At 35.1% G+C, this 26,138-nt stretch overlaps 1 protein-coding gene and 1 long non-coding RNA gene across 11 annotated transcripts in view; one reads left to right on the forward strand and one right to left on the reverse strand.

Moving 5' to 3' along the window:
* LOC106086373 (tight junction protein ZO-1) overlaps positions 1-26,138 on the forward strand; it is a 445,342-nt gene that overhangs the window by 320,985 nt on the left and 98,219 nt on the right. The gene's annotated exons all lie outside the window — the stretch shown is intronic.
* LOC106086375 (uncharacterized) lies at positions 6,670-14,568 on the reverse strand. Of its 2 annotated transcripts, none has more exons than XR_001221123.2 (4): positions 14,417-14,568; positions 13,953-14,226; positions 13,334-13,644; positions 6,670-7,174 (listed from the first exon to the last, which is right to left on the reverse strand). It is a non-coding gene; the product is annotated as an uncharacterized LOC106086375 (long non-coding RNA). The 2 variants fall into 2 exon arrangements; XR_001221122.2 differs by having other exon boundaries at positions 14,290-14,568.

Consider the following 26,138-nt stretch of genomic DNA (forward strand, 5'->3'; position numbering starts at 1 on the left):
AAATTTTCCACAAACTCGTATTTCTTCTATACGCAGATAAAGTTCTTGAATGGGTCAAATCGGAATATATATAGATATAGCTGCCATATAGACCGATCTTGCGATAAAGGGTATTAAGCCCGTAAAAGCCGCATTTAGTCTGATTTCGTTGAAATATTCAAACCGAATATGGCCCATATCGGACCATATTTACATATAGCTGCCTTATAGACCGATATGCCGGTTTAGGGTCTTAAACCCGTAACAAGCACATTTATTATCCGATTTCGATAAAATTGATAACAGTGAGTTGTTTTAGGCCTTCCGACATCCGACTCAAATATGGTTCAAATCGGATCATATTTAGACATAGCTGTCATATAGACCAAAATGCTCTTTTAGGGTCTTAATCCTATAAAAGCCACAATCTCTATCCGATTTCGATGAAATTTGAAACAGTGAGTTGTTTTAAGCCTCCCGAGACTCGACTTGAATATGGTTCAGCTCGGACCATATTTAGATATAGCTGCCATATAGACCGATCTGCTGATTAAGGGCTGCATTTATTGCCCGATTTCGCTGGAATTTGACACAGTGACTTGTATTAAGCATCCCGTCACCCGAGCAGCATATGGTTCAGATCAGACTAAATTTAGATGTAACTGCCATATAGACCGATCTTCCAATTAAGGACTTAATCCAAAAAAAGCGGATTTGTTGCCCGATTTCGCTGAAACTGTGACTTGTATAAGAGTTCTCGGGACCTGAATGAAATATGATCCATACCCAATTTGCAAATTATTATAGTGGAGTAGTTATAAAAGAGAATAGTTCATTTATCCATGGTGGTTCGGCCGTACCATAGTTTGGTACGGCCGAACTTAACACGTTTTAACTTGTTTAGTCTATACGGATCAGACAAACACACTAACATAAAAACAAACACTGTGCAACAATTTCATTGTCATTTAATAGATAGATGTCAACGAAATTTTATTCCTCAAAATTGGATTTTAGCAAATTTTTCACGAAATTAGATTTTCATAGAAATTTTCGATAAATTTTGTTGATTGTCATAGAAAGTTTTGTCGATTGTATTCATATACATTCAACTCGGCTTGTGCGGCTATTTACGTTCCATCAAATGATTCGTCCTATCGCAACTTTAGTATATCAAACAAGTAAGAGCGTGCTAAGTTCGGTCGGGCCGAATCTTATATACCCTCCACGCTGGATCGTATTTGTCGAGTTCTATGCGCGGTATCACTTTTTAGGCAGACAAAGAATAATGGAAAAGAATTGTTATGCTATTGGAGATATATGAAATTATAGTCTGTTTCGGACCATAAGTATATCGAAGACCATATTAGAAGTCATTGGGTAATATTTCAGTTCATTCGGATGACAATTGCGCCTGTAGGGACTCATGAAGCAAAATCGGGAGATAGGTTTATATGGGAGCTCTATCAAGCTATTGATTGATTCAGACCATATTGAACACGTATGTTGAAGGTCATAAGAGAAGTCGTTGTACAAAATTTCTGCCAAATCGGATGAGAATTGGGCACTCTAGAGGCTCAAGAAATCAAGATCCCAGATCGGTTTATATGGCAGCTATATCAGGTTATGTACCGATTTGCGCCACACTTAGCACAGTTATTGGAAGTCATTACAAAACTTCTCATGCAAAATTTCAGCCAAATGGGATGAGAATTGCGCGCTCTATTGGCTCAAGAAGTCAAGATCCAAGATCGGTTTATATGCCAGCTATACCAGATTATGAACCGATTTGAATCATACTTAACACAGTTGTTGGAAGTAGTACCAAAACACTACGTACAAAATACAAATCGAAATCCCCCATCCTGGGTATACAAACTTGTCTGAGTTAGCAACGGGCTATCACTTTAACTAACCTAACTTATGTCAACAGAAACGAGTGTTCTCAAAATTATTGGCACTTTATTAATATTCTGTATAATTGTCCCATATCTTATTTTATTAAAATTGTTGTTGTATAGTAGTGGGGTACAGTAGTTATTCAATTTTGTTAAAATGTTCACCAAGCTTTATTTAAATTTTACAACGGGAAATGCTACATTACAAAATTTTTGAGTAATTGTTTGAGTCATTTCTTATGTAATACCCAAAAATGACCTCAATACCGCACCCTTTTATGAGATTTTTTTAATAACCATATACATTTGTCGCCAGTTTTATGTGGAAGATAACCACCCCCTGAATAATATAATAATGTTTACCTTAGTTTAAGCGTATTTTACTACTTGCGCATATAATTGAATATTGCACCATTGATAAAAAAAATCTTACATTTCCGCTGCATTTTAAATTGGCGCCTTAATTTTTCTTATCAATAAACACTTAAAATTCATTTAAATTTTTTTCCAAAAAATAAGTAGCTAATTATGGGCTTATTTTTTATGTTGCACATTAAAAATTCCATATAACACTCATCGAAATCGTCACAATCATAAAAATCAAAACATTTTTTTCCATCAACTTCAGCGTAGACTATAAAAATTTCACTGCAAACATTTTTGGAGTCGTTGACCGTCTGTTGTTGATTGATTGATGGGCCATCGAGTTTTTTATGAAAATCGAAATCGTATGTAGTTTTAAATATGATGCAGACTATGGGTAGGCAGGAGGTAACCCGTTTTTACCAATCACTTCATGCACAAAAGTAGCCATCGATAAAAGGTGATCAAACGCATATGCAGCGAACAAACGAACGAACGGTCAACAGATAGAAGGGGGCCTATACCAAAAATTATAAAAATGATTTAATTATATTTTTCTTGACTTGGCAATTTAAAAGTTTTGTTACTTTCTTTTTTTCTTTGTCAACAACTCTCATATTGGGAAAAATATAATATTTTTAGCAAAGATATGGGCATCGTCATCTTAGAGGAATGTGGAGTTAAGCTGTTGAATAAATGAAAATTAAAAGTCCATTCATTGTCAATAGTCATTGGTCTTGCCTTTATTGTCACTTGAGTTATTTTGTTTGATTTGATTTTCTCATGGTAGTTTTTCATTTTATGGCCTTGGCATCGGAACATCTTTTGGTGTGAAATATGCAACTCACTTTGACAACTTTTATTGTTTACTCATTAAGATTTTATAGTCATTTAAGCAGTTAATTTTTTTTACTTTAGGGCTTGTGAATCGTTTTCGTCTTCATTTAAAACCAAAAATTGGGCTGAGCTGAATCTTATGTATCTTCCAAAGCGACTTTATGAACTTACTTACTTTACTTTTATTAGCCATTACAGAAATGTTCTCCTCTAGTTGAATCTAGAATGTATGCCTAAGCGCTTCTTCTCCAATTTCTGACATCCAATTTCGAAAAGTCGCTCTCCACTTGGTAACTCCATCGGAATTTTGGTCTTCCCCCTTTTGAATTTTTTTTCATAAAACTTCATCGGAGTTTTGGTCTTCCCCTTTTGCATTTTCGTTTATGGTTGCATATAAAAAAAAATTTCTTTGCTGGAGCTTCCTAATCCATTCTGGCAACTTGACCTATCCAAAGTAAACGTTGTATTTTGATGCGTTTAGCTATGCTATCGTCGTCATACAGCTCTTGGTTCATACGACGGCTATATTCTCCATTATCGCAAACGAAGGATTTTTCTCTCAAACACTCCAAGTACTACCTCATCTGCTTTCACAAGTACCCATGCTTCGGAGTCATATAACAATATGGGTTGTATCAGTGTCTTGCATAGTGTAATTTTTGTCTGTCGAGAGGTGGCTTTGCTCCTCATCCGCTTGCTCAGTCCAAAATATCATCTGTTAGCCAATTATTGGCTTAGGTGTATGTCACTCTCTCCTCAACCTAATCTAACCTAACCTAGCCAATATTATTCTTCGTTTTATTAAAAAACTGGTGTCGTTTGTTTCGGTTACGGCGGTGTCGAGGTATATAACGTTGCTGACTATCTCATGGTTGTAGTTTCCAACTGTTTCAAATTTCTGTATCTGAACGGGTTTACAGGGCTTTGTGGGAGGTGATAGCATCCACCTTTTCCTATCTCTATATACTGTCAAACCCACTTTTTTTGATTCTCTTTCGATACTTCAAAGGTTTTCGTGACCGACCTATAATATCGATGCTACAGGTAGCAAAGGTATCATATGTTCTCTTGTGAGTAGTGTGCCATGCCTATTCTCCAGCAGAATATTAAAGAGATCACGCGATAGGCTATATCCCTGTCTGAAACCTCGTTTGGTATTAAACGGTTCCAAGAAGTTCTTTCCTATGTTGTATGTTGTACTTATACCGAATGTATCGCGAAAACGCCTCTATAGTATAAATACCACATTAACCACACTCGACAACTCTGTCTACAAGCTGTACTTTTCCCAATGCATGTGTTTTTGTGTAATGACAGATTTTTTGTCTGCACAAATTACACTACTCTCATGGTATACACATGATCCTGTGCATCTGATGGAAGTCGTATTGATGGATTTGAATGCTAGACAACAGTTCAGCCGGCAGTCCATAAAGCAGCACCTTATTGGTTTTCAGCCGTGTTACTGCTAAGTGGACCTCGTTTTGTCTATGCGGTTCACATTCCATACCATCATGAGGGATTGGTTCTGAGGTATACTCATGTCCACCATCATCGAATGCCAGCAGCTGGGAAAATGTTCATCTGCATCTGTATGCTACTAGATTTTTTCTTTGTCTCTGCTGGAGGATGTGCCTGTACCAAAGCCATCGGTTTGATGTTTATTTCTTTGGTAAAATTTTCGGACTTCATTCTGGCTCTCGAACATCTTAATTCGCTTACACTCACGTATTTCCATTTCCTTTTCTTACTTGGGGAAGAGACTTTTCTTCTTACTCCTTTTTTCCCGATACCTTTCCTTCACTGGCGCATTGCTACTGAATGTAATGTTGCCCTGTTAGCCGCATTCTTCACTTTAGTAGCTTTTTGACACTCCTAGTCGTACCATGGGTTCCTTGGGGGTAGACTTTTGGTACCCAAATACGGATGAAGCGGCACTTACCATGGTACCCAAATACGGATGAAGCGGCACTTACCATGGAGTGGGCAATGGTTTGCCACTGCACCATTATATAATCGGGACAAGGAGTGCTTTCATTAAGCAGTAGGTCAGTTGAGTGGAGTATGCCGCTGCCATCTGTTGTGTTTGCAATGTCCAGCTTCCGTGCAGTGTCACATCGTACTTTTCTCGCAACGCTTAAACGTGTGCGAACCTTTGTTGCAACAAAGGAATAATCCGAATCGATTTTGGAGGGAGGTTTGTGTCCACATTTGAGATGAAGGAAGACCAAAATAAGCCTGTATATTGCCAAGTCAAAACCAATCAGAACCCTTGTGTGGTTTCCAACATCCCCAAACCATCCGTCATCCAAAGACTAAATTTCCATGAAATTTCTTTGAAATTTTCTCTTAAGACGAAATTTTATGACATTTTCTTTAAAAACGAAATTTTCATGAAATTTTCTCTAAGACATAATTTCCATAAATTTTCTTTTAAGACAAAATTTCCATGAAATTTTCTCTAAAGACAAAAATTTAAAGCTTGGTTTCCAACATCCCCAAGTAATCCAAAGACATAATTTCCGTAAAATTTTCTCTTAATACATAATTTCCGTGAAAATTTTTCTAAAGTCAAAATTTTTATGAAATGAAATGTTCTCTAAAGACAAAATTTTCATAAAATTTTCTCTAAAGACAACATTTCCATAAAATTTTCTTTAAAGACAAAAAAAGTTTTTTCTAAAGACAAAATTTCCATTTATTTTTTGCTAAGAAAAAACATTGATGATATTTTCCCCAAAGACAAAAATTCTATGAGATAATTTGTTTAGAAAAAATTTCCACTAAATTTTCTCTTAAGACAAAATTTTTATGAAATTTGCCATAAAGACAAAATTTGCATAAAATATTCCCCAAAGGCAAAATTTCCATGAAATATTCACAAAATACAAAATTTCCATGACACATTTTCTGTAAGAACAAAATTTCAGTGAAATTTTCTCTAAAGACGAAATTTCTATGAAATTTTCTCCAAAGACAGATTTTCAATGAAATTTCCTCTAAAAAAAAAATACCATTAAATTTTCTCTGAAAAAAAAATTCAGTGAAATTCTCCCTAAAGACAAAATTTTTATGAAATATTCTCTAAAGACAAAATTTCAATGCAATGCTCTCTGAAGTCAAAATTTTCTCTGAAGACAAAACTTCCATACAATTTTGTCTAAAGACAAAATTTTCATGAAATATTCTCTAAGGATAAAATTTCCATGAAGTCTTTTATGAAGACATTATTCCAATGACATTTTTCTAAAGACAAAATGTCTATGAAATCTTTTCTAAAGAGAAAACTTCCATCAAATTGTCTCTTTAGACAAAATTTCTATGGAATTTTCTCCAAAGATAATATTTCAATTAAATTTTAACTCCATACCAGTTTGCTATGACAAAATATAAAAAAACAATATAAAACCAATGACTGTTCAAAAATTTCCTTTTGTCCCAAGAAGCAAGACCTGTAACAAGAGAAAGCCTACATATGTGTTATTTTTTAATTTTAAAAGAAATGTAAAAAAAGAAATATTTGTAATAAAAAATAAAATTCAATAAGATATTTAATTTTTATTTAAATATTTGAAATTTATGAATCACCCCATGCGCTCGTTCAGTCAATAAACTTTTCTATTGTTGTCTTGTAATTTTTTTTCCAATGAAAAGCACACCAGCAAAATGCCAATACCAGCTACAACAATACTTACTACACTCCATAATAGCTTAATAATAATAGTAGTGTAACATAATACCAGCAATGGCCGTTTGTAATGATCATACGAATGTTTGAGATCTCCTCCTTGAAACAACTGGAAGCACTGGTTATGATATGCTTGTTGATATGGATTATACGGTCTTTGGGCATGGTCCACTCCATAGACACTGACTGGTCAGCGAACAATAAACATCTCTGTCCGTCCGTCCTTGCATCCATCCATATCCGTCAATTTACAAGCCAAGCTTGGTAGCTAGCCGCCTCTTCGGTTTTAGGCGTCTCTAATGTTTTGGCTATGTTCATTTTCATTTTTCTTTTCCAACTTCAAGTGAAATGAATAAAATGATGCCATAAAAAGTGAAGTGAATGCCTCCCCAATGGTAGCGAGACAAATCTGTGTGGAGAAAGATACAAAAAAAAACAAGATTAGAAATTGATTATGAAAATATGCAGGCAAGCAAGTAACAGGCCTTACTGATTGTTAGTCTGATGATTTGATAATATCAAGAAAACTTGTCATAAACTAAAAAAGCAAAACAAAAACCAACATTAATTTCACCTTAAGGCTTCTAAGAAAATCATAAAGACCACTTTTTATATAGAAGCTTTGAGGCTTGTTTACATAGTTTTTAAGGAGTTATAAAGAAAAAACATTTGTATGTTAATATGAATCATACAAAGAGATCTTTAGACAAAATATCTATGACATTTTCTCTAAAGGCAAAATTTCTATGAAATGTTCTCTAAAGTCAAAATTTCTTTGATATTTTCCTTCAGATTTTCTCTAAAGACAAAATTTCTATGAAATTTTCTCTAAAGAAAAAATTTTTATGAAATTTTCTTTAAAGACAAAATTTCTATGAAATTTTCTCTAAAGACAAAATTTCTATGAAATTTTCTCTAAAGACGAAAAATCTATAAAATTTTCTTCCAAAGACAAAAATTTCAATAACATTTTCTCTCAAGACAAACTTCCATGAAATTTTCTCTAAAAAAAAATTCTATGAAAATTTCTCTAAAGACACAATTTCTTTAAAAATTTCTCTAAAGTCAAAATTTCTATGAAAATTTCTCTAAAAACAAAATTTCTATGAAATTTTCTCTAAAGACAAAATTTCTATGAAATTTTATCTAAAAACAAAATTTTTATAAAATTGTCTCTAAAGACAACATTTCTTTAAAATTTTCTCTAAAGACAAAATTTTTATAAATTTTTTTTTGACATTTTTTCTAAAAACAAGATGTCTATGAAATTTTCTGAAAAATATTTTTTAAGAAATTCTTTTCTAATGGTAAAATTTTCATATATATATAAATGGTCTTTTATTTGCTTTATTCATTTACTTATTGATTTTTCATTTGTATATTTTATTAGAAATACTGATTATTAACAATCCCTTTTTCTTCTTTTATTTTAGGTAAGTGTATTTGAATGTTTATAACAACATTATACCGTAAGTTTAAAGCTTTTCATTGATGTACAATAGAAGAATGACATAGGAAATTTTCCAACGCACAGTGGGAGAAAATCGAAAAAAAACTATTAAAAATATAGATATATGAGAACGAAAATCCCTACAAAAAAGTTCGTTGGAGGTATACAATATCTCAACTGGTTTCTATCATATACGACATTTAATTGTACTCTACATAACTGCTGGGGTACAGGGTATTATAATTCAGTGCCTTCTTGTTTGTAACACCCAGAAGAAGAGAGATAGACCCATTGATAAATATACCGGTCGACTTAGAACCACTTTCTGGTTCGATTAAGCTATGTTCGTCTGTCCATGTTGATTTTCATCCGATTGTCTTCAAATTTGGCACATGCATTTTTTTGACGTAGAGCCGACGCTTATTAAAATTGGAAAAGAAATCGGTCCAGATTTAGATGTAGCTCCTATATATATGTTCGTCCGATTTGCAGTAATAATGAAATAAAATTTAAATTTGTTCAGCGATTATCCCGAAATTTGGCAGGAAGTATTTTCTCTTAACTCTCGACATTACTATTAATTTCGTAGAAATAGGTTCAGATTTAGATATAGCTCTCATATATTTATCGCCCGATTTTCACTCCTGTAATCACCGCAATTTATTGACCAATCTTGCCAAAATTTTGCTCAGCACTTTCCTAGACGTCTTCCACAATATCTGTAAAGTTTGGACGAAATCGGATATTAGGTATAGCTCCCATATATACATTTGTCCGATTTGTAATAATAATGCAATAAAATAGTAATTTTTTAACCGATTCTCTCGAAATTTGGTAGGAAGGATTTTCTTATGACTCTCGACATTACTGGCGAATTTCATAAAAATAGGTTCAGATTTCTTTCTTTGACGTTTTCTTCGACGACCACCACAATAACTGTGAAGTTTGCTCGAAATCGTTTCAGATTTAGATATAGCTCCCACATATAAATGTTTGTCCGATTTCGAGAAATATTGCAATAAAGCTCTAATTTGTTAACCGATTCTTTCGAAATTTAGCAGGAAGGATTTTCTTATGACTCTCGACGTTACTGCTGAATTTAATAAAAATCGTTCTAGATTTTGATATAGCTGTTATATATGTATTTGGCTCGATTTTCACTTCTCGACCCACTGTAAGCGCATTTTTCGACCATATTTGCTCGAAATTTGATACGGATTGTTTAATAACTCATTTGAAAACATCCACCGAGGTCCATCAAAATTGGTTCAGAATTAGATATAGCTCCCACTTTGAATCTATAGTTTAGGTGTAGGATATTATTAAATCGGCACCGCCCGACGTTTGCCTTTCGTTACCGGTTTTTTACTCCATATTTCCCCTTAACCCTTGCAAAACATTTTTTGCGCCTAATGTGGAAATTTTTGTACAAAAATTCGGACAGAATTTATTTTATCATTTGTCGCACCTATTTTACAAAAGTGAGCTCCGCCCCGTTATGTGTCCCCTTATGATATCGATAGCTTTACTGAGCTCCTTTTTATTTCCTTTTAGTAATAGCATCGTTTTCTCGCGGTCCGGATCTCCCCATAGGATTTTGGTCGACCTAAGTTCCACAATGTTACATGCGTACCGCTAACGTGTACAATATACACTGTATATCTTAGCATTGACAAATTTTTTGTACTCTATGCATAACCCGGTGTCTAGGCATGCTACTTGTATTTAACCCATTCACTTGATATCCTACTCTTTATCGTGTACACGCTTTTTGGTTTTTAGTAGAAAGGACGTAAGGCTTTTAAGTCTATAGGCATTTGGTGTCGCATACCTTATCTTGCCTGGATTCGGCATCTGCAGTAGGCTTACCAGATGCTATGCCTTAGTCGCAAATATTACATCAGCTTCTGGCGGCTTAAATGGCTGAATGCTTTTCAAAACTTTTCTTGCCATGAAGTCCGTAATGATAGACGCTCGATCAATCTCATTTTTCCTTAATGCCTATGTCTCCCTGAGTCCCGTCATATGCTGTTGAATGTTCGTTTTCATCATTCATTTACTAACGTCTCTGTTTGGACCATGGGTTTCCGAAAGAAACTTTTTCATGCTGGCGACGTCAACAAAGTTATAGACCTGTTCGCAAAAAGATTCCAGAGGTAACGTTTCGCCGCTCAGGTCGTGTAATTGCATTCTTTAAGTCATCTGTAATAAACATCCCAATAAACTGCCGCTCTTTTACTGCTTGTCGTATTAAAAAATCTGTGAATCTACTTTCCAATTTTGCGAATCTGGCCGGTCATCCAGGGTTTCTTCTTAGGCTGATTTCCTTTCTTGAAATGGACAACTATCTTCGAAAGACCCCACCATTGCATTCTTAATACTACATTATCGTGAATATCTTCCATATCTATACATCTTCTTATATACAATCCAATCTTATACAATCCAAAGCATCTTTCCCAAGTCTTCCTTTGAGCAGTCTTTCGAATTTTTTCCAGTTGGTTGTCATCTTATTTAAGAATCTTATCGGGTTCGGCGCTGACCGTGCTATTCAAAACCTAATGTTACGGTGATCCAAGAAGTGGAGTTCCATAGAAACCTTCCATTCCTGAACCTCATCATTGGTCCTCCAGTTAACGGGCTTCTTGCGAGCCGGTGATTGTGTCGTCCCCAGCTGCTTTGTTGTTATGCTGCGGGGGGTTTCCCGCCTTCTGTAGATGTCGATCCTCTCTGATGCCATTCTTTCCAATCTTGAAGAAAAAAGCCTTTGACACGCAGAACGTATAGACCTTTAGTCTTAGTCATACATGTTATGGACATTTGGTCCGGACCCGCCGCAAGCAAAGTTCCTTCTTTATTATCGTCGCTGTGGAAGATCACCCATTTCTCCACGACTAACTTAAGGTTTGCTTGACTAAGACTTCCAGCATGTATTTCGTCGTAAATTTGCTGGCCTAACTATTGATAAAGACCGTCGCCTGGGTAGTATCCTTTTTTCTCACCAAGCTTTTACCTCCTTCCAGGGAGTGGGGTTCGTGTAACGAGTTTCTTTAATGTGTCAATGCAACCTGCTGTTGCGAACCTCAACATCATCCTGTCTCCACTATACTCATGATTTGAATGTGTGGAGTCTCTCCAATGGTGGATCCACTCAACACCAGCTCCAAGATCTTCTCGTTAAACAGATCATGCACTTGAGACTAAAGATGTGGTGCAAATTTACCGGATGCGCTATTTCGATGACTGTATACGTCAGCTCGTCTCTGGCTACTTTACACTCGTTTGGGTGCCATACACTCGTTGGGAGCCTTCTTTCGTACTTGATCCAACGACGGGTTATCAGTCAATTTGAGAGGTCATCAGGCGCCGTCGGTACTGAGTTTATAACTCCCTACACCGTGATTAGTATACCCAACACCGTAGGATGTGGGTACACTAATCTAGTCATTCCGTTTGTAACACCTAGAAATGTTGATCTGCGACCCCATAAAGTATATATATTCTGAATCTTTTCGATATTCTGAGTCTAGCCATGTCCGTCCGTCTGTTGAAACCACGATAGCGGTCGAACGTGTAAAGCTAGCCGATTGCAAATGGGCCATATCGGTTCAGATTTGGATTTAGCCCCCATATAAACCGATCGCCGGATTACGGATGCGACTTCGTGAGCCCCTAGAAGCCTCAGTTTTCAATGACCTGTATTAGGACTTCCAAGCTCCATGCCAAGTAAGATCCGAATCGGTCTATAAACAGATGTATCCCACATATAAACCGATCCCCGGATTTGACTTCTTGAGCCCTTAGAAGCCTCAATTTTTATCCGATTTAGCTGAAATTTGGAACAAAGACCTTAGTTATGAATTCTAATATCTATGTCAAGTATGATCCGAATCGGTCTATAAACTGATATAGCCCCCATATAAGCCAATCACCCGATTTGACTTCTTGAGCCCCCAGAAGCCTCAATTTTCATCCGATTTATCTGAAATTTGGAACAATGACTTGAGTTATGACTTTCAACACCTATGCTAAGTATTATGATTTATCATATAGGCACCCCTTATTACCGCTAATCCGATCTAATTTTTGAGATCAAAATAATTCAAATACAAACTCAGTTAATAAGGGTTCATTTTTGGTGGAATCCATGGTGGTGGGTACTCAAGATTCGGCCCGCCGAAGTTAGCACGCTTTTAATTGTTACTTCTTCTTGATTACATTCCGAAGATGATTTTTTTTTTAATTTCGGTCCACCGGGAATACAAGATTCCCTAAGGATGTAAGCGTTTCACTTCATCTCCGCTAAATCAAGCATTAGATGAGGTGGGGTGGCCCACAGACCCCACATCCTATCCGCCACCTACGGTCACTCCGGGTTGGAGATTGCCTACTTCTGCGGGAACACAGATTAGGTCAAATAAAAATATCTAAAATCAAATTTTTGGTTTAATGTAATTTTTTTTTTAATTTTCCTTTGCATTCCCAGTCCCCATACCAATCTCCTAATCTCTCAAAGTTCCTTGATACATAAAATTCTTTAATGTGCGATGACCTTCTGTTGCGATACTTTTTCTCACTTCCCTGAAGAACAAAGGAATTTCTCTTTCTCTTGCCATGATGGCCTCGGCATTTTAAAAAAGAAACCGCAGAAGGTTTTATACCATCAATCCAGTGTTCTTCTTCTTTGTTATTGAAAGGCAAAAATTCGCAAGAACCGATGATGCTAAACTTGTTAAAAGAAAGGAAGAAATAGGTAATTTTTTCTGAAGAAATCGAACGGGCATATAGAAAAAAACCTTTTGGGAAAAAAAATAAATTAAGAGCAAAAAACAAATCAGGCACAAACCACAAAACCAACCAGAATGACATGAAATACGAGACAAATCGAACTCGAAACGCAGAAACGAGTTTTCAAACAAAGCAGACTCTCAAGATCCCTTAAGGAGATCAGGAGGAGGCAAAAGAAGGCAAAAAAATGTGAAATAAAAAAATAAAGGCATGCATGCCTGCCATGGATGACGAGGCCGATGATGATGATGCCCTGCAGAATCGGAAATCTACCTAACTTTTTATAACACAACATGTGAAGTAGGGAGGGGGCAAGAGCTTACTTCCTACCTTCTTGGTTTATTTTTGGTCCCTAATAATGCCCCATCATGATTGTTAGTGGTGCTGTTGCTGCTGTATTACTCCAACTGGCCATGATGTTAACTGGCCAATACACACTGAACATGGTCTTAAGACCATATATTCTATACCTTAAGCCCAAGAGCACTAAAAAAAGGGTATTTCTTTGGTTTTTTCTTTATTTTTTTTAATACTTTTGTTATTAGCAATTCCACTCAATATTTCTCACTCATTTCTAGCATTGCACTCAATTTCTGGTTTCTAGTTGCCAAGTTGTTGTCGTTTTACTTTGTTGAGGACGGCTTGAAAAGAAAGAAAAAGTATTTCAGAATTCAGTATAACAATCATCGGGCCAACAACTTGTAAAACTGGTTAGAGCAACAAAGCCGAGCTGAGCAGGAGGTGGGTATCTCGCCCCACAGCGATGACAAGAGGTGAAGCAGTCAACCCATCTAAGCAGCCAACAATCTTACAATCTTGGCGGCATGCCAAGTTTAAGTACCCGTAATTCATATGAGAAGGCTCACAATGTGAACCAACAGTCCCATATCATGTGCCCTTTGCTGGTTCCTCTCCCCATCTCTTTGTTTTAATAATAATAACAGCATACCTCTAAGGCTTAAGACCCTATTTCGAATATTTTCACCAAACATCAATCGTTGATTGTTTTTCTGTTGATTTTGCTTTGATTTTTACATTTATCAATTCTTTTGTGGCTTTTGAACTCTTTGGATGTCTAAGCGGTTAATAGGCGGGGGAGCTCTCCTTATGCGATCTCTGCTGTTACACATGGTAGCCAAGAATGTGTTTTGATATTTATTAAAACACTTTTTTATTCTCAGCTTGTTTCCTCTGCTTCCTCCCTGTCCATGACTTATTGAGAACTAAACAATAAGAGGAAGGAAAGAATGAAATGAATTTGAAAAAGATAAATACATATACAACACCTCTAATACTTAAATAGATTGTAGCTTTAAGCACTTGATTTTTTTTTTGTCGATAGGGGGAGTTCATTAATCATTTTTTGGAATAACATCAACGAATCACTTACTTGAGGCACACTCACTCACTTACTTACGAAGATGTTGTTGATGACTGTGCCATCACATGAAGGCTTGGTACATTAATCCTCATTATTATTGAAATGGTTTTGAATTTTTTTTCAGTTTTGTTTTCAAATATGGCTGATCTGAGTTGTAGGATTGCTTTACTCCCTCATTCTCCAAAAAAATCATAGTCAATTATGGCATAAAAATCAAGGTTATCGATTTTGGTTTGGATTTTTATGATGATGTTCATGTTTTTATTACAAAAAACATTAAATTCTATGTTGAACAGTGGAGGGTAAAAATAAAATTCAATAAAATAAAACAAAACAAAATAAAATGAAATAAAATAAAATAAAACAAAATAAAAAAATAAAATAAAATAAAAAAATAAAATAAAATAAAAATTCAAATCTTAAAAATATTTTGTTTGTTTGTTTATCTGTTTTTTTTTTCATAGTTCTGTTTGACGTCTATGCGTTCAAGATCAGTTATGTTTGGCTGAAATTAACCATAGGGGTATTTTTGTTTTTTTTTTTTTAAATTTAGCAGATAAAAGGGTCATTAAAAAACAAACAATTGCCTGCCTGCCATTTTTCACAAAAATGTCCAAAATACCCATTTCGGGCAAAGATGGTTTTAAAATCGGCATTTTGCTCTGTGGTGGCTACAAACATTGTTTGTTGCAAACAATTTTTTGCATGGGTTTAGGGGACAGATGTACATATAGAACCCGCTTAAGTTGCCATATGTTGTTAAAATTTCACTTAAATCGCATCTTCATTATGTCTTCAATACAAGAGAAAACGAAAAAAAGGAACGGTTTTAAGGAAGTCGTATATGTAAGAAACCAGGTGAGATATTGCAGACTTCAATGGAATAACTATTGGACTACAAAATTTTTAAGTACTATCCAACAAATAAAAATTTTTAGAAAACGGACCAGAAATGAAGATTTGTCAACCCGCTCGGATCACTTGCAAATTGTAAGTTTACCCATGGACATTCCATTAGGAACTGGGGTAAACTTCTGATATATTAATGAGTGCAGTTTGATTCAAGCTTAAAAAAGGATCCTCTTTTTTATAGTCTTCTTACTTCCTTTCAGTAGTAGCCTCGTCTTCTCACGATCCGGATCATCCCATAGGGTTTTCGTCGTCCTACCGACCGTTTAATTGTTCCACAGTGGTACATGTGCGTTCGTCGCCGACGCCCTTAATTCAGACTGCGTCTACCAGAAAGGATTCATATTAACCAAGTTTACTGAGAGCAGTCCTCTGGATTTCCCGGTAAAATCTTTTGTTCTTCCATTTCCCTTACTCTGCTGTGGCTCGGCATCCACACAATGTGGATCGGGTCAACCTCAGAGATGGCGTTAATCTCCTTTTTACACTCCAACACTGTTCGTGACCTTACCACCCTGGTTGTTATAGCCCTTAAGGTCAGTTTACTATCCCTAAAAATGTTCACGGTCAACGTTCTCGCTTTAATACTATACCACCTCACGCACCCCTTGATCGTCCAGATCTCCGCCTACGGGCCGCATTATGGTCAGGCTGTCAATCTCAATCCTTGGTTCTTCAATGTCGATTCCTAAACGTTAGCTAAACTTCCAGATACTTAAACATCCAGATACTAGAGTTCCTTCACGCACTCAACCTCAAGTGCCGTCTCAGATATCCGATCCAAAACACTGAAAAAATTGATTCATAAAAAAATCGCCTGATATAACTCACTGTACAAAGATGCGGCGAAATCGGTTAATAAACATGTGTTTTCTGGTCTCAAGACGTTAAATCAAAAGTTTGGTCTATATGACGTTTATATTCAAAAAAGTTTCGATCAGGACCATGCTTGGGAAGAATATTGTGCTCTCGCAGTACCGCATTTCAGCGAAATCGACAAAAAAATTAGCCTTTTATGGGTTAAAGACCAAAAATCAGAAATTGGTCTATATGGCAGCTATACCTGAATATGGTTTGGATGATGAGGGTCTTGCTCTAATTTACTGATCTTAATTACAGCGACAAATTTTAATAAATGCGATGATTTTGGACTCAAGGCTCTAAATGAAAACATAAGTAGAATAGAGACACACTATAACACGGTACAAAACAGCAAAAACTACAGAAAAATTAAACCAATACACAATACAAGAAAGTAGAGAACTAGATGGCCCAGATAGAAACTCCTACCAGTGAGTGTATGTTCAAGTCAGCCAATTCAGTCCTTTACCGAATTTCAGAATGACAAAAGCACTAAGTGGTTGGATGAAAATCAGGCACGTAGAGAGGTGTTAACCAATGTTTGTACTATTAACGATTTGATCGTTGTTTTAATGAAATCTGGCGTTAATATTGAACCAACGTACAATTTCATTAATACAACAATATACAATACATGATGCATTCAATCGTTATATTTACGAAACACAGTAGTTGTACCAATGACGACTGATCATTGCATTAACGACCAAATTGTAAAAAAAATGTGTTTTTCATTGTATTTACGTAAAGTTAATCGTTGTATTAATTACATAGAGTTGTTGTATTAACGAAATCCAATCCAAATTGTTCAAATTACGAAAATGTAATTGTTATATTGATGATCACAGATCATAGTATTGATGATCATCGATCATTGTATTGATGATCATCGATCATTGTATTGATGATCATCGATCATTGTATTGATGATCATTGATCATTGTATTAATGATCATTGACCATTGTATTGATAATCATTGATCATTGTATTGATGATAACTGATCGTTATATTGATAATCACAGATCATTGTATTGGTGATCACTGATCATTGTATTGATGATCACTGATCATTGCATTGATTATCACTGATCATTGTATTAATAATCACTTATCATTGAAAAATATGAAAAAGAAAATATTTTTTTTTTGTCGATATGAAAAATATTTGAATTTTTTATTATATTATTTTATAATTTTTATATTATAATTTATGTTTTCGGTAAGTCGGTAAGATATATCTTATATCTGCGAAGATCAATCAATTAAACCCTTCATCATAGGATGGTGTTATACATATGTCGTCATTTCGTTTGCAACACCTCGAAATATTCGTTCAAGACCCCATAAAGTATATATTGGGTTGCCCAAAAAGTAATTGCGGATTTTTCATATAGTCGGCGTTGACAAATTTTTTCAACGGCTTGTGACTCTTTAATTGCATTCTTTCTTCCGTCAGTTATCAGCTGTTACTTTTAGCTTGCTTTAGAAAAAAAGTATATTTGATTAAAGTTCATTCTAAGTTTTATTAAAAATGCATTTACTTTCTTTTAAAAATCCGCAATTACTTTTTGGGCAACCCAATATATTCTTGATCGTCATGACATTTTAAGTCGATCTAGCCATGTCCGTCTATCAGACAGGCGGACGTCTGTCCGTCGAGAGCACGCTAACTTTCGAAGGAATAAAGCTGGGCACTTGAAATTTTGCAAAAATACTTCTTATTAGTGTAGATGGGATTGTAAATGGGTCATTTCGGTCCATGTTTTGATATGGCTGTCGTATATAAGACTTCTTTAGCTTCTAGAGGGCGCAGTTCTTATCCGATTGGGCTAAACTTTTGCACGTAAATGACTTTAGAAAACTGTGCCAAGTATGGTATACATCGGTTTATAAACTGATATAGCTGTCGAATAAACCGATCTCCTAATTTGAATTCCTGAGCTTCTTTTTTGGAGGTTGTATTTTTCATGACTTCTAACAGCCATGACAAGTACGGCTAATATCAGTCAATAACTTGATATAGCTAATATATATTTGAACAAGTCATCCAAAAAACTTGACAATTGCGATCCATGGTGGAGGGTACATAAGATTCGACCCGGCCGAACTTGGCACGCTTCTACTTGTTTATATAAATTTTACAACCTTCCATTTTGCCCCATACTGTAATGCCATAAAGTAATTACCAAATCCATTGTTCACTATTTACTCTTCCCTCTACTAGCGTAAAATTATGCATGTGCAGTAATTTGGTTTGGGTTTTGTGCATTTAATATTGTGGTCAAAATAGTAACCGGTTAAATTGTTCATGCCTGGCCGATACATCAGCCAAAGTTGAATTTTTTTCTTCAAAAATGTACGTGTAATAAATGTACATTCTGGCCAAACCAGCCGCAGCCACAGCTACCACCATCATGACATGATCATTAAATATTTGTCCGGTGATTTGAAAAAAAAACAACGCGCGCAACACAACGACAACAATAAAAGTCTCGGTGGCGTAATTTGTTGTTAGCAAACATAAATTCCATTCTCCATGTCTGTCAGAGTCGGAGCGCTTTGGTCCACATACCAGGTTTTTATATTCCATACAAAACCACAAAAAATACCACCCAAACATGTGATTGAGGGGATTAGATGAAGGTAGTAGCTATGACTCGAGTAAAGCTTGGACAGCTAAATGCAGTTTTTTCTGTATCGATTATAGAATAGAAAATGAAATTTAAGTGGCGTTTAAGATCATATCTCTAAGTTCTTTTGTGTTTATAGATTTCAAGTTTTTTGTTTTGTATTCATATTTAAAACAAAATAACCAAACAAAAAAACACCATAATATAAAAACAGGTCAATTTTCCTACCTCAAGAAAAACAATATGGTAGTTAATTAATACTTATGAATTTCCCCTATACCCCACTTAAGCAGATTAATAAGAATTTACCTTTTTGATGTTGGCTTTTTTTTCTTTCTTCAATTTCTGAGTCATATGCATTTATATCATGCACTTCAAATCTTTTCATTCATTGTCAAAAGTCTGGCAAAACAAAGAAACACCATGCGAATCTTAAAAAATTCATAAAGTGAATTATAGTGGGCATAAATAAATCAGTAAAAAATACAAAACACCCAAATCGCTTTAAATTTGCATAAGTATGCAGATTAAAATTCATTCATTTTATATGACAAAACAAATTTAAACCATAAATCCCACATAAAAACACTGTGGGAATAGTCTACATTCCTTAGACAAGGCCGATTTATTTATACCCTTCATACGTGATAGAAGTTCTCGGAAACAGGTTTCACTAAAGCCACACATGGGCGCATGCGCCTGGGAATGTTCACCAGCTGCACTTATTGTATAAATCCAAATACTGGCTATAAAATCCAAAAAAAAACAGTAAGGAAAGGCAAAAGTCGGGGGGTGCCGACTGTATTATACCGTACACCTACCCTATAAGTATAATTGGGGAGCTAATTCCGAACCAATTTTGAAGGACCTCGGAGGATTTCTGCAGATGTGTTATTAAACAACCCGAATCAAATTTCGAGCAAATATGATAAAACAGTAATAACTACGGTTGACAAATGAAAGGAGGAGGAGGCTTCTACTCATTGAGCTTAAACTTGAATCGGACTGCACTAATTAATATGTGAAAAGTTTGTCCTTGTATATTAATTGAGACAGGTTTTGAAAAATAAGAACCGTAAGTCGAAGGCTAATACACACAAAATAGATCTTCTATAATTTGTTCTTCTTCAAAGCTCTCACAGCCTTTGCGAAAATTATTACATGAAACTTTCAGAAAGAAATCATGCAACCTTCAGTATAACAGCATGTTTTCTATCAGGCAGCTACATCTCAAGGGGGAATCAATGATACTTAATATTCATGTTTACACTGGCTCACATAATCTTGGAGAGGTCGTTCGTAACCATTTGTTATTCATTGAACTCCAGGCCATATCTTAAAGAACTGGCTTTTATGTCGTTAGAGGTATACCCTTAGATTCTAATTTCCCTGGAATATGATAGGTTCTTAAGCACGAAAGTTCACCTGTTTTTTTCATTGCAAGGATCTTCGCTTGACACTACAGTGATCGTCTAACCTACGCTACATGCCCAGTTCTTGTTCGTACACCAAAGCTCACGGGGTCATCCAATCTAAGCCATCCGTATATGTGTCTACATACATTCTATGACCAGGGTCATTGTAGTTTCAATCGCTTCTATCAGGTATAGTGGTACAGTACTTTTTGTCAAATGGCCGCTCAGACAATGTATTCACATTGCATGGAATATCGGTGATTGCGTAAAGAAAAACAAAACAGTGTCTATAGCCGCTACTGGACCGAAGGAGGAAACATCTTTCCCCTTACGGTAGTGTTCGCAGAGGTTGTTTAGAAGTGTTAAGCGTTCAATTAAATTCAGTGGTTTCGTCTTAAGTCACTCATTGGATTCTGCTGCATATTAAACATTAGTTGGATGTTTTAATTTCCGTCCACTAAATCACACCACCATATAGCATCAAGGTCTGGCAACTGCAGGTATTGCATATCACAAGACTTATCTCTCCAAATCTTAGAAAGGAGACTAGACTTGCTTTTTGTCCTTTGGAAATTATTGGATTTGAAATTCAATATCCTGTGTAATAAAACATTCGGAACATTTGAGACAAGGACAACATTGTAACTTAGTTAAAGTCAAATAAATGCTTTATCGATAGGAGCTTTTTAAATTTTAAAAATAATGATGCTGAGTGGAATTTTTAAAAAATACGAAAATGAGAGTCATACGAGAAGAAAAATGAGGATCAGCCAGCGATAAAAATTTGAATCGAAAGGTTGTAGTATATAGCGATTCAAATTTGAAGATAGCGCCTTAATCTTAAAAATTCGCTTTTTTTGGCTTACGCTTTTTGTGTGTAGAACTATGAGACTGCGTGCTAAGAGCTATGTTTTCTTCACTTTTGTCAGCAGCCGTCATCAACTTCACATCATCATTTCTTGAAGTGAACCCATGTTTAAGCCATAAGCTCCTTTCTTCTAATTTTTGTATTTGTAATGTAAGTAATTACTTTATGTAATATTCTCAAGAAGTGAATCTTGATACAATGATACTGAACGCCTGGGTACGAATCCTGGCGAGAATATCAGAAAAAATGTTCAGCGGTGGTTACCCCTAACGACATTTGTGTGGTACTATACCATATATAGAAGGCATGTAAAAACTTCTCTCCCAAGAGGTGTCGCACTGCGGTACGCCGTTCGGTTATAAATAGAAGGTCCCTTATCATTGAACTTAAATTTGAATCAGAATTATTGGAATGTTCACATGTAAAATGGCAAAAAAAATTGTGAACTGTACACAAGGGGAGCTTGAGTTCCAAGTTACCATAGCCAACCTTTGAAGTGGAACCTAAGTTCCAATCATTGCCATCATCATTTAACGCACAATTCCTTACAGCATATTTGACTTTTTGAGCTTAAATATAAATCGTGCAAAGAACTTGGGAAATACTTGTACGTACTGCTGAGTTTCACATTTTATTCACCACGTCTGTAGGGCATGTAGGTCATTTCCTGGCTTTCGCGGATAAAAGACACCGGTACTTAGGTCTGGCCGATTACTCACTTAGATGTATGTCCATAGTGGCATGGGGCGGATTAATATCCGCACCCCCATTTGAACCTAATCTAACCTAACCTAATCACCACGTCAAAAATGGTGTTAACCAGTTCATATTCAAACTTATACCTTAAGGGAGAAGAACCCCTTTATTGAGGTAAATTTCAATCATACATCATTCTTTGATTAAATAGTAGTTTCCCCTTAAAATCTAAAATCACAGAAACTCTCTACATGGCAACCCTGCATCAGTTTCCTCTTCAAAATCCCCTTGTAATAAGCTTTGTTTAGCATAGATTAGTATGTTTCCTATAATTTTTTTATGCACATTTATTTACTCTTTTTCTTATAGTTTTATTTATTTTAGCTGGCATATTATGATGTTGTTTTGACACTGCGTGTTAAAGTTATTTAGGCTAAAGTTGTTAATTAGACAAACATTAGGTGATACCATCTCATACATGCTCCAACATAACTACGTAGATACCAGAGCATTTGCTTTTGTCGTTTTCATGCTGCAGGCATGCATCTATGCATGTCTAATATTTGAGAAAAAAAAATGTAATTACAAATGACTACTACTATTTCTTCCCATTCGTGCATTTTGACGTAATGTTATTGCCTTTAGTTACTGACTTTTATTTGTGTTCGTGTTGTTTTTAATGATGCATAAAATTTAATGACCATTTTATGCAGCTCCAGTTTAGGTATAGCAAAACTCTTAAGGAACTTATATTTTATGGGTCTAAAAAAGAAAAAACCACTTGGAAAAAAGATAGCTGAACTGTGATATATTTCTTAAATAAATTTTAAACGTTTCCTAAAAGTATGCAATACTCTTTTGTACATAGATTACAGTGTAGTTGTTCTATTTATATAATAAAAATTATTGGATTTATTTATTTTTAAGAAACCCAGAAATGTCTCTTTTGCATCCCATTATGTGTATGCCCCTTAAAACCATCTAGTGTGGTTAACTTCTCTGGTAATTAAGAAATTTCACCACTACAAATAAATATGGTCAGAAATCCAGCTATGGTGGGTAAGAAACTAATTTTAATAAAGGAGGGTTTACACGCTTAAATAAGAAAACAGCTAACAAAAACAAAACAAAATTCATTAGCTGATGGTAGAATTATGACTTTTTTACCATTATATATATGCTATTCTCTTAATGCCAAAAATACAAACTTTTTTCTCTTGTTCACCAATTCATCTGAATCTGCTGGTTTTATGAAAGGAAAACAGCTGGTTTCGATGAATTGGCGAACGAACCGAGTGACAAAAAGTAAGTGGTCTTGGCAGTTATACTCTATGTTGATACCTCCTTAAACATATTTTCCTAATCTCTAACCATATACAAAATCTCAAAAAATTTAAATCAATTTTTATTTAATTTCCTATTACACATTTTTCTTTCCTTGGCTGTTCTAAGCCCTTCGACTTCTCCAAAGTAAACTGTTTTGTATAGTTTTTAAAGTTTCTGCTCTTGTCTGCTTGTGTTTGAGATGAGTTTTAAAATAAACTTTCAACACATGATACACGCACTGCTCTACAAGGAATAACAAGCAACGACTATAATCCAACATAAAATTCAAAGAAAAACATTTGAAAAGCAATTCAGAAAAAAATTGTTCTTGAGAAACTTCGTGTTGCAGTTTACGCTTAGTTGGCTCAACAGCAGTGTTGAATTTTGTTTTGTAACTTAAATTGGGATTCGTGTGCAGAAAGCGTGCCTTCTAAGTTTGTTTCGTGTTCATTCCAAAGGGGGAAAACATAGCAGTTTAAAGAGAAAAACTAAAGCATATACCCCCTATGCACCTTCTAAAGCTAATTTTATTTGTTTATAATGAAATCAAAGGTTTTCGTGCAATTATTTAACATGTTTTGCTGTTTTTGCATAGGAAGTTTTGTTTTATTATCATTGAGTGGGTGTTTGGTTTTCCGACTAGATGGAGTGATAACGATTTGTAATTTTGGCTAAATTTAAATTACAATAACTTTTGCGAAAGGAAAAAGGAATTTGTAATTGATATCTGGGTTAGCCAGATATCGATTCCTTTGTCACAACTTTATAAAAAATGCAGATCTCGGAGATGGACGGTTTAAGAGAAATTTTGTTTGCACACAAACAAGAATTTATTGAAGAAGTTTGAGGTGAAGCAACCCCATAACAAAAACCATCTAAACGAACATGTGGGGCAAAAGGAACAATATGAGTCCCAATTGAAAGGTATTTTGTTTTTCACTTTAGCGGAAATATTTTTCTGACCATTGCAAACAAAGAGCGGGCGCGATTCTACAAATTTGTCACAAAGTCGATAATACTTTGAAGACAAAACTTTGAACTGATTTTCTCGACTGTGCAGAATTGTCCCGCGGTGAAGTGCCATAAACCGCACCAAACGGGGATGCAATGATGACTCATGGAGTACGATCCACTTTTGTAGCGTCCCTTTTGAAAACCCCCTTAAAGCGTGCTTAGTTCAGCCGGATCGAATCTTATAAAGGGTGAATTTTTAAGAGCTATAGAAAAGTTTCTTAAAACAATATACACATAACATTCAGAAAAATTCATCAAATCTGGATTTTGGAGACCATAATAGACGTCATTGTGCAAAATTTCAGCCAAATTGGATAAGGATTGAGCCCTATACTGGCTAAAGAAGTAAAATCGGGAGATCGGTTTATATGGCAGTTGTATCAGATTATGGACCGATTCAGACCATATTTGGCACATATATGGAAGGTCATAACAGAAGTCGTTGAAACAAATTTTAACTAAATCGGATAAGAATTGTGCCCTCCAGAGGCCCAAAAGTGAAATCAGGAGGTCGATATATATGGGAGCTATATCAAGTTTTGAACTGATTTGGTGCAAGTCAAACCAACTTGTTGTTGAAAGTCAAGCCAAAAGACTTCGTACAAATTTTCAGTAAATTTGGATAATAAATGCGCCTCCTAGAGGCTCAAGAAGTCCATATCCCAGATCAGCTTTTATGGCAGCAATATCAGGTTATTGACCGGTTTGGACCATACTAAGCACAGTTGTTAGAAGTTGTAACAAAACACCTACTGCAAATTTCAGCCAAATCGGAGAAGAATTGCGACCTCCAGTGGCTCAAGAAGTCAAGCTGAAAGATCCGTTTATATGGCAGCTTTATCAAAACATGGTCCGTTATGGCCCATTTACAATCCCAAACGACCTACACTAAGAAAAATATTTGTGCAAAATTTCAAGCTCCTAGCTTACCTCCTTCGAAGGTTTCGAAAGACAGACGGACATGGCTAGATCGACTTAATTTCATGAAGATCAAGAATATATATACTTTGTTGGGTCTCAGTGGAATATTTCGAGGTGCCGAACTTAGGAGCAATGTGAGCTATATCAAGTTAAAAGCAGACTAATATTCCGATGTGTTCCAAACAGAATGACGAAGTTAGTATACCCCATCGTATGGTAGAGTGTATAAAAAAGTTATTTTTGTCAAAATCAAAATTCGCTAGGGGATGATGCAGAATTTAAAATTTGTGGTATGGTAATAAATTTTCTATCGCAATACATGCAGACTTATCGATTGGCAACATTTTCATGACATTTGACGAAGACATGTGTGTGGTACGAGAAAGCATTTTATGAATATTTTATATGTATAAGAAAAAACGTGATGGGCATAGAAAAAGATGAAAACATGTCCCAACCAGGACATGTAACAATTTCAAACAGACATAGTTGTTGATGGAAAAAAGGAAGTTTGTCAAAATACAAAAAAATACTTTGCCAAAATATGTTTACATTTTGCAATAAGATTTAATTAAAACTTTAGTTATGTTACATACACAAAACCTTCTCAAAGCCCCTGGGTACATTTTTTTAATAAAGGTTATTTTATTATGTGATTATGACAAAGCCTTCAACATTAAATTACCAGAACAAAAAAGATTTGAGAAATATATTTACAGCCTTATTCACAAAACTTAATATAGATTTCAAATGGGTTTATATGACAGTTCTGTAAAGGAAATCTGTCAAAACAAACCTATTTCAAATCTACATTAAGTTTTGTGAATAAAGCCGTTATCCTAATGTTCTTATATTTTCACACCATAAATTATAACCAGATATGCAGAAACTAGTCCTTGCATTATAATGGTAATAACAATTTAATTTTACTAAATTTACCGTAATCAAAGCTATTTTCTTATGCGATTATTAGTTAAGCCTATAAAAGTAAAAGACTAAATGCTTACCACATCTTTCACTTTATTAAAACACATAAGAAATGTATGAAGTCCTAAATATCCACTTGATACATTGTAGTCATACATGCAGATACTGGCCCTTACTAAAGTTCT

The sequence above is a fragment of the Stomoxys calcitrans genome, chromosome 2, assembly GCF_963082655.1.
Source record: "Stomoxys calcitrans chromosome 2, idStoCalc2.1, whole genome shotgun sequence".
In the NCBI taxonomy this organism is placed as follows: domain Eukaryota; kingdom Metazoa; phylum Arthropoda; class Insecta; order Diptera; family Muscidae; genus Stomoxys; species Stomoxys calcitrans.